This window comes from Helicoverpa zea, chromosome 25, assembly GCF_022581195.2.
Source record: "Helicoverpa zea isolate HzStark_Cry1AcR chromosome 25, ilHelZeax1.1, whole genome shotgun sequence".
Taxonomy (NCBI): domain Eukaryota; kingdom Metazoa; phylum Arthropoda; class Insecta; order Lepidoptera; family Noctuidae; genus Helicoverpa; species Helicoverpa zea.
In genome coordinates, this window is record NC_061476.1 from 5,360,218 (window position 1) to 5,372,661 (window position 12,444).

The 12,444-nt window shown below is 33.1% G+C and overlaps 1 protein-coding gene across 3 annotated transcripts in view; it reads left to right on the forward strand.

The window, feature by feature from the left end:
• LOC124642599 (solute carrier family 41 member 1-like) overlaps nt 1-12,444 on the forward strand; it is a 106,615-nt gene that overhangs the window by 30,659 nt on the left and 63,512 nt on the right. For 2 of the 3 annotated variants that reach the window (XM_047181073.1, XM_047181075.1), the window contains exon 1: nt 5,917-6,192. The exons of the other annotated variant lie outside the window; for it this stretch is intronic. The gene's annotated coding sequence lies outside the window, so the exon portion shown is untranslated. Of the gene's footprint in view, nt 1-5,916; nt 6,193-12,444 lie in introns of those variants that run through there. 3 annotated transcript variants of the gene reach the window in all.

Here is a 12,444-nt window from a genome sequence, read left to right on the forward strand (position 1 = left end):
AACGACGCAAAAAAAAATTACATAACAGGAGTACGTACATCATTTTTCACTAAATTAATTTTTCACATGGTTTGTGATCATACACTAGCCAGCAATAAATTCGGGACAGTTGAGTTTTCAAATTCTTTTTTTTTGTTATTAAAACATTGAAAGCAAGATATTTTAATTCTTGTAAAATAACACCGAATTAAGTTAGGTATGAAAAATCTAGAAATAATAAGGAAAATATCATTAGATATTTCTATAAATCTTGTTGTCTTTTTAAAAGATAAAATAACAAATATCTTGGACTTTTGATCCTTGCGACAAAAAACATGGCGTTTATTTCTTGAGCGTTTTATGTAAAGTCCGAAGTCTTTTGGAAAATCCATGTATTTTTAAGCGTAAAAGATTCATTAGAATGAACTTTGCTCCCTTAGATATTATGCACATTTGCAGTAAGTACTTATAATGACCATAAAATCAACAGTTTTATTTCACCGTGTTTGGCATTTTAAACAGTGAGCTTTCCTATTTCATGAATCGTGCACACACAGTTTAAATAAAAAAATGTGTGTGTATTATATTTGCGTTCCTGGTTTTTATAACAAAATTTAGTGAAAAATTAACGAATTAACTAATACACAAGATGACTTGTTGAAATGACACCTTGGACTTTGGCACAAACAGGATGCTTTTAAATTGAAAATTTATGTAAAGTACAAAGTCTTTTGAAAAACCCCGATGAAGCTTTTTGCGCTTTACCTGTTGGCGTAGACTTTGTACTCATAAATGTTGTTTTCAATAATCTAAGGTTAAAAATGTAATATCATCATGAGTTTTCATCCCATATGTTTTGTTTTGTATTAGATATGTGCTTTCGCGGTTTCTTCTTCGCTCCGAGGTAGCTGCTTCACGTAGCCGGCTGGTGACAAAAACTGTATTATGTCCTTCTCCCGGGTCTAAACTACCTCGCCTCTAATTTCCAGCTTAATGACGAAGAGATATGGCGATTCATTTTTATATACACGGATTAGATTAAGTATTTAACATATTCAAAAAAAAAAAAAACAGTGATGACACCCTTTTGATTATTATTGACAAAAAATGTTTTAACAAATTTAAAAACTTAAACATTGCCGAGTTAACTATGTGCCCGTCTATCTGATGCGCTAGCTAGTAGGTACCCAATTTTCAAAAGAAATATAGTCTATAATCTGCAGCTTTTACAGTATTATCAGGCAGTATGCCAAGGTCCCACCAGTTTCCAGTAAAGCTACAATTTGCTATGACCGTGACATTCATATTGTAATCAATATGCAAGGAAACTATGTTATTTCACAAAAACTTCTGAAACATCGTTCATTACTTATGCATATTCTTTTCAGTTCAAGGAATCCCAGACTTAAACGCAGTTTCTAAGTATAGTAAAAAAAACATGTGTTCATTTAAATCAACCATCAACGGATCCTCCAGTTTACTTGCATAGCCGAATCTGTTCAAGATATTGATTTGCTTACTAAAGATAGAAATTAGAAATTAGCCCCATACAAGGTATGTCAAATGCCTATCTCTCTATTAAGCAAACCTACACATAGACATAATAATATTGGCGACAAGTAAGTCTATAGGACGCTAAATCAAAATTATTATCTATACATAGACAAAGTCTAAAGTTGGATTTATGCCATCAAAGAACACCGCAGATTGGTTTATCCCTAATGATTACCAACATTAGATACCCGTAAATGATAGAGTAAAAACCATGGCGTGATTTCCATAATTTTAATAGTTTCCGACCAAAGTTCAAGTCTAAAGGTCTTTTTTACGCTGAAGAATCGTGGTGAGATATTATAAAAAGATTTCCTGTTAAGAAATTTTCCACTAACGAATACAAAGTCCAATGAACATACTAACACTCAAGTTTTTTATGTTATTTATTAAAAATATTGGCACAATTACGATAAAAACCTGCTCAGTTGATTAGTTAAATAATTACAGTAGTTTTTCAAAAACATTTTCTAATTTTTTTTAAATATTTATCAATTCTTACACAATATTTTTCCTTGTAACATGTCATATTTTTTTGTGTAGCAATATATAGCTAACTCAATTTAATTGGTGTGAAGTGTAAACTAAAAATATACTATATGACTAACAAGAAGTACATAAACCAATTATATTATTTATACATATTGTTTTTGTGACTGTTATAATTATTGAATTCATGTAGGCCAGTAACATATTAATTTACTATGTGGTTCATAGTACGTTTCTGAACGTCATTTTATGGTGGTGTTTTGTCCAAATCATGGGGGATTGTTGGACTTTGATACCACAGAGTATAAAGTCCAAATTCAGATACAGGATTAATTCTGTTAAATCATGATTATCCGTTTTTTTTTTCTTCACGGTTTATCCATTTTGAGAAACTATTAATAAGTTATTGTGCCAAATCATGGAAATTAAAAGAACTTTGTGTTTTGATACTAGGTATATGCTAGCTGTTTCCCGTGGTTTCTCTCGTGTCCGTGGAAATTACGACTTCTATCCGAATAAAATATAGCTTACGTCAACTGGGGATAGTGTAGCTTCCGAATAGAGAAATATTTTTGTATTCGGTCCCGTAGTTTCAGAACCTTTAATAAATAAAATATCTATTCATCTACCTAGAATTTTTCCAACTATGTTGGGTTTTGCTTCTAGTCTAACCAGATGCAGCTGAGAACATGATGAGGGTTTCACATGGGGCGACGGATAAATAAACAATAAAAAAATCTTCTTTATAGAAGGTATTAGCCCTAAGTTCACCGACAACGTAAATGTCAGTTTTTCTTAAAACAACTGTTTACTTTGAAAATGTTTATATTGTCGGTGAACTTGTATCTTATATTTCTCGGCAGACTACAAACTTTTAACCTTACCCGTTAACTTTCTCCGCCTTAAGTGAAACAAACAAACACTTATATAAACAACATTAAACAATTCGAGATCTATCTTCTAAACAATAACAGAGCTTACATAATCCATTTTTAAAGCACCACACTGCAAACTTTTAGTCGGGCGACATTTTGATCGGGCTAAAAAATCAGTAGGTAAGTATGGAGAAGAATGGGACCGCGCGTCTCTTGTCTCAATCCATCCAAAGGTTGTCTGTAAGAGATCGCTTTTAGCATAGCGCCTAAGGTCGCCCATTATGTCACCAAAACTTTTAATATTTTAGTTTTTAAGTAATTTAACCCGTTGTAAGAGAGACACAATTGATTTATTCGATTGTCTATTGTATTTTATTTATTCTATTATCTATTGTTTTTTAATAAACGACATACAAATGGTTAAATTGGTGTACACAATAAAGAATACATCTTTTTATTAGGTATCTCGCTGGTATAAGACCGACTAAAAAGTTTGTTTAGGTTTACGATTAGCTTCAAAATAAACTGTCAACTATCCATAGAGGCTGCGGGATTGTTCGGGCGAGTTACCGCGGCCCTGGTACATAAAAGGCCTACGACGGAACACGACGGTTTTTAGTCAGTAAAAGTCTGACACTCCCTCACCGCTGCTAATTTAATCCACAGCGGGAGGGGTCATTTGATGATCTTTGCTATCGTTAAAAAAAACCATAAACGAACTATCGGCCGACAGTTAGTCTTCAGTGTGCAGGAGCTCTTAAGATACCCACAGACCAGATGCAGACTTAGGTAAATAAATATGATAATAATAATATTATGTGACGAGAATATTCTAATTTTGAGTCGGGTTATCAAAAACCAGTTATATGCAGATTTGTGCAGAGGTAATTTCATACATTATGTTTATGTAAATTACAGTTATTATGTCTAACTTTACACCGTTTTATACAGGTGTATTTATTTTATTTATTATGCCTTTGTGTTATGGTTTCCGTAAACAAAAGGTTTAAAAAACTATGACTCTTTCAGTGAGAAGTCACGACGCTTGCTCAAGGCGATCAGCGGTTTAAGGCTTTTCAATTCAGGTTTAATTAAGATATTTTCTTTCACCTTTTTTTTAACGACGTCAAAAATCATCAAATGACCCCTCCCGCTGTGTTTTAGCAGCGGTGAGGGAGTGTCAGACTCTTACTGACTAAAAACCGTCGTGTTCCATCGTAGGCCTTTTATGTTAAGGCCCGCGGTCACTCTTTAGATCAATCCCGCAGCCACGGCAGACCTTGGCCCTGGTGAGCCCCGCTGGGATTGCTGGGCCCCGCAGCTTGTAAAAGTACTTGCGCCATAACGGATAAATTACCCGAAATATTTTCTCTTGATTAGTAAGTTTGACCCATGGCGCTCTTCTTCCTACCAATTCCATATCTGCCTAGTCTTTTCTCAACAGGGTTAAGGGCCTTGGGTTAGCTGACCAGCTTCCTGTCTAAAGGGATGCAGCTGATTATTATCAGTCTCATGTCTATACATTTGCATCCCCTAATATTACGAGTAAGTCTGTTTGAACTCGATAATATGTAGGCTAACTACTCCGTTAGGAAACGTCTCTCATAGTTCCCTAGAAACATCTGGTAAATAATAAAAGACATATAGTCAACTTAATGTTACTCATTAGAATGACTCATGCTACGAATATTTGAAAAAGCAGTAACACTAGTTCCCAAAATGTAACATTCATTTTACAAAAACACTAACGGCCAGTTTCTTCATCAAAAGTTAAAGCCAAAGTAAAAGTCAAAGTAATGTCTAAAGTAAAAGTAACGGTCAAATTCAATTTTTCTATTAGTTTTGCTGTCACTTTAGCGTTGAAAAAACGTATTTGACCGTTACTTTTACTTTAGACATTACTTTAACTTTAACTTTTGATGAAGAAACTGGCCGTAAGACGTAATTTTCAAATTATGCAGAACGTTAATCATTTGTTCAACAAATAAAAACAAGTAAACATATATTTATTTTGGTAACGTGGCTCATTCAAAACAAATTGAATACCATGTAACTTTGGGTCTTAAAATTCCAATGAACTCAATAGCATATCTGAATAACCAGTCTCATACTAAAAATACATAGTGTGTAATATTTTGTTTGTTATGAAATAATTAAAAATAAATCTTTTTTATTTAGGTGTCTGACGAAAATATAAATTCGTATTTAGATGACTTGTTATTACATATTTTTATACCTGGATGGTAGGTACTTGAATGAAAACAATGCTGTACTGTTTAGATATACTTATTTATATATGCCCTGCCTGCATGTCTGTCCGTGACCATGGATGCTGTAAAGGATCCGAAACGTTGGGATTAAATAATATTAACAACTGCGATAAAATCCCTAAAATTAGTTTTATTTAAATGTCTAATATTCGCGTAAGTGTCAGTAATCAACACGTATTTATATTTGAGGTGATCGCACAATCCGTAACCTTTTGTTTTTTTTGTTAGGTCATTCTAAGAATTCGTTAAATACATGCGAATTCTCCAATAATCCTTACCTTAAGTTTGTTTATAAACTGGTATTGCGTAAACTACACATTCCTGGAAAAAAATGCTCATAATTTTTTAGAAATACTAGCTACGTTTTATGTGTACTAGAATAATATCCTATTTTCACGGCCAGAACTTTGTATATAATCGCACAAAAAGTCTAAATTATTTAGCAGAAACACCACTTAAGTTCGCGCACATTCTTCGAAATATTTCTAATAATAAATTTAGTTAGACCTCTTGCGACCGGTTTATTCATTTCCAGTCTGGGTACACAGACAATAATTCACGTTCAAAAAGAGATTCCGCACAGGACTGCCGCCCCAATTTTTTTTCCACATTTCATTGTTCCGAACGTTGACCGAGAACCGGTCGGTTGTACGTATGTACGTCTGTACGTCTGTTACCGACGCGACTAGCCTTTGTAGTGTTATCATTATCACTGATTGAGTTGTCCACTTGATATTAAAGCCAGAGGTGTCTTACCTGAGCGAGCAGTTTGCCATCGGTCGCGCCTCCGAACGCACCTGTCGCGATCCGCCTTCGACACAATCCGTCACGCGTGACCAAAAATGTAATTAAACATCGATGACCAAATGTAAATTAAAATAAACACTCCAGTGTAAATAAATTGAATGTAAATAATTTACAGTGTTATTGTAATAAGTGAGTGTAAATATATAAATATATTTCTTTTATATATTTTTGTAAAATCCTGTGATATTAGTATAAGGATTGGTGTGCAAGAAAATCAGTCGGTAAGTAATATTTTTTGTTGTGTATTTTTGTTATGCATGCTTGGTGTAACTAGGTAAATGGACATAAAATGAAAAAATGGTCATATATTGTATGACCAGGTAAAGAAACTTTTTTTTCCAAAAACGCACAACGTTTTTAGTCAACGTTTTGGCATACTGGCATAAAGTTTATTCAAATCAAGTAAAATTATTTAAACATAAACTTGTTTATTTAAATAACGATTATAATTACCATAATCAACAGACATTTTATTTGAATAAATGCTTTTCTTTATAATGAAGTTATACTGGCTATAAATCGTTTAATTTGAATACATTTTAAATTCTAATTTTATAAGTGAAAGATTACGTTTTAAATAATTTTATTAAATTCTCTATCGATATTATTTTTAGCAATTTTTTATTAAACTTATTTTTTTATTTTAATAACATAACAAAATGTTTTAAGTGATGTTCTATCTGATCTACCCTGCTTATTTTCAACTTTTCGAAAAACATTAAGTAGGTACGTGACGTTTTCTTATAGTAAACGCCGTGCAAAATTATATAACTGCAATGGTTCATAAAACACAATCTAAATAGAGAGATGATTGAGTAATTGGAATTAGTCACGGAAAAAAATACAAATAAAAAAAAATGCCATTTAAAATTATTGTCGCTTAGCCTTTTTATTTTATTCATAAAACCTCAGTTAATAATAGCACGGCTAATCGTAAATTATTGGATTTATGTTCATGATAATGAAATGTCACTAGTAATAAAGTACTTTATTTTTTTTAATGATAGTTTAAAACCCACGGCCAATTTTTTTAAAATAATTTAGGGAATAATATAGGTAGGTTTTAGCACTTTATTCTTCGTGTATATATATATTTTTAATTATTAAGTCTAAAAAGGGTTCGTCACTGTTTATTCATATTTGTCATTCAATGGCGTTTGTGCACACAATGTCAGCGACCGACCTAGAAAAAATAGCTCGACATTTGTTTTGTTCAACTTACTTTAAAAAAAAAACAACATTTTATTATAAGTAATAGTTAACTATGCCTGAGTAAAGGACCAACCTCTCAAGTATGAGGGCGCGGGTTCGATCCCAGGTCAGGCAAGTACCAATGCAACTTTTCTAAGTTTGTATGTACTTTCTAAGTATATCTTAGACACCATTGACTGTGTTTCGGATGGCACGTTAAACTGTAGGTCCCGGCTGTCATTGAACATCCTTGGCAGTCGTTACGGGTAGTCAGAAGCCAGTAAGTCTGACACCAGTCTAACCAAGGGGTATCGGGTTGCCCGGGTAACTAGGTTGAGGAGGTCAGATAGGCAGTCGCTTCTTGTAAAGCACTGGTACTCAGCTGAATCCGGATAGACTGGAAGCCGACCCCAACATGATTGGGAAAAAGGCTCGGAGGATGATGTGTTAACTATGCCTGATTAAATTCGGAGAATTGCCAACGTAATGCAATTTTGATTTACTGTGATTTAAATGATTACTTATTCTAGTTACTTTATATTAATACTGCAATAGGTATAAACGTGTGAAAAAATTCATAAAAAAATTGCTCGTGTGTACAAAAACTACAAAATGAATAAACATAGATACCTATACCTTGATAATTTCAATAAAATGAAAACGTAATTAGTCTTATCATCTTCTATAAATTATATAAAGCATTTAAATCTGAAATGGCAACGAGGAAAGTGGTGACAAAAATATTTTTCTTCCGGAAAATTTCTTCCACGTGCCCAGGAATCACGGGGTACCAAGTAACACGTGACGGAAAGAAAGACAATCACTTTCCTTCCTCTTATTTGTTAACCTGTTTGGAAAAAAGTTTACAATTTATTTATTTGTAGGCCCTAATAATATAATATTTTTTAGATCTGTATTATTTTATTTATTAAATTATAAACTATATTACTACATTATATCTTATACATAATTATTATTTATTGGCTATTCTCCAAAACGGCATTTATTAAAAAAGTTTCCAATTTATTTATATTTAAAGCCCATTAGTTATTATAGGTACATATCTATTAAATTATGTTTTATTTTGTGTCCACCGCTTTATCCATGTTATTATCCATTTGGCTTAAGGATTACTAGTGTATTTTATGCGATTTACTAGTGCAATACATATTGAAAGTAACCAACTAATACGTATGTATTATTACATATTTGTATATCTAGAGATAAGGGGAAATATAAAGAATATACAAAAAAAACATACTTACCAAGAATTCATATAAAATATAAAGGTAAGTTAGGTTGTAAAATACGATTTTTATGTGTTCCTATTGTGATATATTTTATCATACAATTATCAACTTTATTTGAATATAACTCATACCTACTGCATTTTATTGTTGTGATTATAACACTATATTGACGTTCCACATTGCACAATCTTTATAGTTTTTAGAACACACTGTAATTTTATGCACTAATATTGCATTTCATAAATTCGCTACTAAGTATATAAATAATGTTGTATAATATTTAAATACACATTTATTTTACCGATCGATAAAAAAAATGAGTAACGTTTGGCGCGGTCGCTCCGTGGATGGGTGACCTCCGTGTTTCGGAAGGCACTATTAACTGTAGGTCCCAGCTGTCATTTGAACATCTTTGGTAGTCGTTACGTGTAGGCAGAAGTCAGAAAGTCTGACAACCACTCTTACCTAGGGACATTGGGTTGCCCGGGTACCTAAGTGGGCTGAGGAGGTCAAATGGGCCGTTTTTTTTTTTTTCGATTTTAATAATATATCTGGGTGCTATGGTAAGTTTTATATCTAATTAGGTGACCAATCTACGTATATCATCATCATCATCAGCCTTTTTAGATCCACTACTGGGCAAAGGACTCCTCTCACACAGAGAAGGATTGAGCGTTAATAACCAAGCTTACTCAATGCGGGTTGTAAAGTATAAAATCAACGAGGCTTCCGTTCGATTCTTACTCAATGGTGAAAATAAATTTGATCCAGTTCACGTCAATACAGTCTTGTATTGGTAAACAAAACGCCAGTTGGTTGGCCAAACAATACTTAAGAATGCATAATAATATTATTGTATACGGTACTTCTTTAATTGTTTAACTGGTGTAAGTGATCCGACACTTTGAACAATACTGCGATACTTGAACCGTTTTCAACTGAATGACTGATATAGTTTTTCTTTTATTTGGGGAAAATTTTAAAGCTATTAACTAGCAAGGGGTTAATCCCTACTAATATTATAAATGCGAAAGTAACTCTGTCTGTCTGTCTGTCTGTTACACTTTCACGTCTAACCAACCACTGAACTGATTTTAATAAAATTTGGTACAGAGATAAATTGACGTTGAAAAAGGACATAGGATAGTTTTTATCCCGGACTTTTGAAGAATTCTCTTGGAACTGCGATATAACCGAACTCTGCACGGGCGAAGCCGCTGGCGGGCGGAAGCTAGTTATTAAAAAAGTTTATTTGTACATAAAAAACAACGACACAAGTAAATAACAAATAGTGATAGTTGGTTGTACAATAAGACAAGATTTATGTCGAATTTCCGATCACCCAAACTGGTTACGCAGACATGTGTCTTAGGAGTCGGAGATTTTTAGGGACTTCATATTTATATCATACAATTGTGTTTATTTTACATAGTTTACACTTTACTTTTATTAAAAGAAGAAGTCGTCGTTTGGTTTAATCACCCATCCTGTTTTGAGTCTGCCAAAATAAAATATAATTCCAATTCAGTAAAAAAAAAATCAAGTCATCTCTAAATCACAATCGCAAAAGGTACGATATCAGTTACTAACCTAAATGACGTTAAAAAAGCGTTTATTACCCAAGTTAAATCACACGATTTCGTCAATATCCGTCACTTAAGCACGTCGACTCGTTTTTAACGACTTTTTAATCGCACCGTTTAGTTTTAAACTACTATACTAAATGTGAGAATTTCCATTGTGACCACATTCCTAGATAAATCTTTAAGATGACACTTAATGGTCTTAATTATATTATTGTTATATTTTTTTGGACATCATCGGCCTAACCGTTGTTAAATGTTACGAACTTTTTTGCGTCGTACAAAAAATTAACAGTCAAATCCTAGATGTGTTCTAAATTAAGGAAACGATTTTATAAATCACTTTGACATGTTTAATTTTTTCAGTGTTATTACTAAAATGTTAAGCACACTTTTGATTCATTATTGTCCTTAGAAAAAAATCTATAATAGCAAAATCTTGAGTTGGCTCTAAAAGGGATTAACTATACATATAAAATTGCAAACAAAAAGACTTGAACTCGTAAGTTTAAAGTCAATAATGTAACTTAGAGCTGTTTAAAGTCTAAACGACCATTAATAACATCAAAACACGTGGGTGCAACGTGAGGGAGTGTCAGACTCTTGCTGACTTAAACCCACTATGTTCCTTCTTAAGCCCTTTATGTTTCAGGGCCGCAGTAACTCTTTCGAACAATCCCGCAGCCCATACCACTTATTTCAGTCGATAAATTGTTCGTGAATAATCTAATTCATGTCAAAAGTGTAATGTGTATACAGTATCAGGAGCAATGTGTACACTGCTCTATACACCAATATTTTGAAAACGGCGGCCTCTTTCAAAATACTATTACCTACTGATTGGTAACTAACGGTTATCGGATCGGTTTATTATGTTACCATTACGTGTCGGCTTTGCTTTGAAAACATTTTTAACTGTTAAACGTGCGATAAGTGAATCTTGCTTGGTACAGTTAAATTGCGGAGTCAGTTTTTTTGTTTTGGATTGAAATGTGACTTGGTATGGAGTTTCAAGTTTCCTTGGACATTGTTCATCTATTTTACAATGTAGTTATATCACAGAGATAGGTGCATTAAAATACCTATAGATATAGGCAACTTAAAGTAATTCGGGGCTAATACACCGATGTTTTTTGCTGGTAAAACCCAGAGCTAATGAACTGTAACTCGAGACACAAAAATAGCTCACAGCTTTAAATCGGCTAAGCTGATTTTCTGAAAGAATTCATCATGTATTTCATGTATTTCAAAATATATTTCCTCCTAAATTCTTCCTGAGTTTAGCACGTTCAAGCAAACAAACAAACTATTCAGCTTTATATATGTCGTTGTCACGGCCATAGATATACATATAATGTACAGGACGCGATCCTATTTTAAGTCTATGGTCACAGCCTAAAACGTCCACTGCTGGACTGCTGCCTCCCCTAATATAATACCTATAGATAATTTATCGTGTTCTCAACAAAGGCTATGCGGTAGACATTGCAGTAGTTACTTATTAAGTTTAAAAGTTTTCTAGCTCCGTTCGCTACGCTACTATAATAAATTATGAAGAAACTTACAAAGTTCTTTTGAAAAATAATAACAAGCGAAGTTTTATGATAGACAAAGTATATTTTTTTAGTTGATTAAACTGGCAGAACTTGTAGGTTTGGTTATATTCTTTGGAAATTGAAAATATTAATCTGAATATTGATAAGGTGCTAAAAAAATATTTTTGTATCCTATATTGTTAATGCAAATTGTTTGTTACTACGCATCCAGTATTCACGTTTGATTTAGGACTAGCAGTTCCTTAACCTTGCCAAGTACATTATTAGCAATCTGTCAGTGAAAGTCCCCATTAAAATCGATCCATCCAGACAAAAAACCGTTCTTATGCTCTTAGTGAAAACAGATTACTTTTGAATTACGAATAGACCACAACACTGCAATACAGACAGACACTCCAATTTCATTTGCATGTACAAAGAACAATGTTTTCCTTATAATAGTCATTAAAAAAAACAATAAATACATAATACAATAAATTAATCTCCTCATAAACTCTATATCCTTATTACGATAAAATGAATCGAGTTTTGTGATCTCATAAGTACCTACTTTCAAAGTCAAGGAACATTCAAGTGAATTGCTGGGCACAGGCCTCCTCTCACACAGAGAAGCATTGAGCGTTAATCACCACGCTTGCTCAATGCGGGTTGGTGATTTCTGACATTATAGTCCAGGTTCCCTCGAGATGTCTTCCTTCGCTTTTCAATCATTGGGGTCTAAGATAAACTTAAGTACATAGAAACCTGACCTGGAATCGAACTCACAATCATAGGTACTTGAGAGGTTGGTTCTTTACCCACTAGGCCACCACGACTTCTTGATCCCTGAACTTAGCTATACTATATTTAAATTGGTATCCAAAAGATTTAACGGTTGGAAGCCTTTTTTCTAA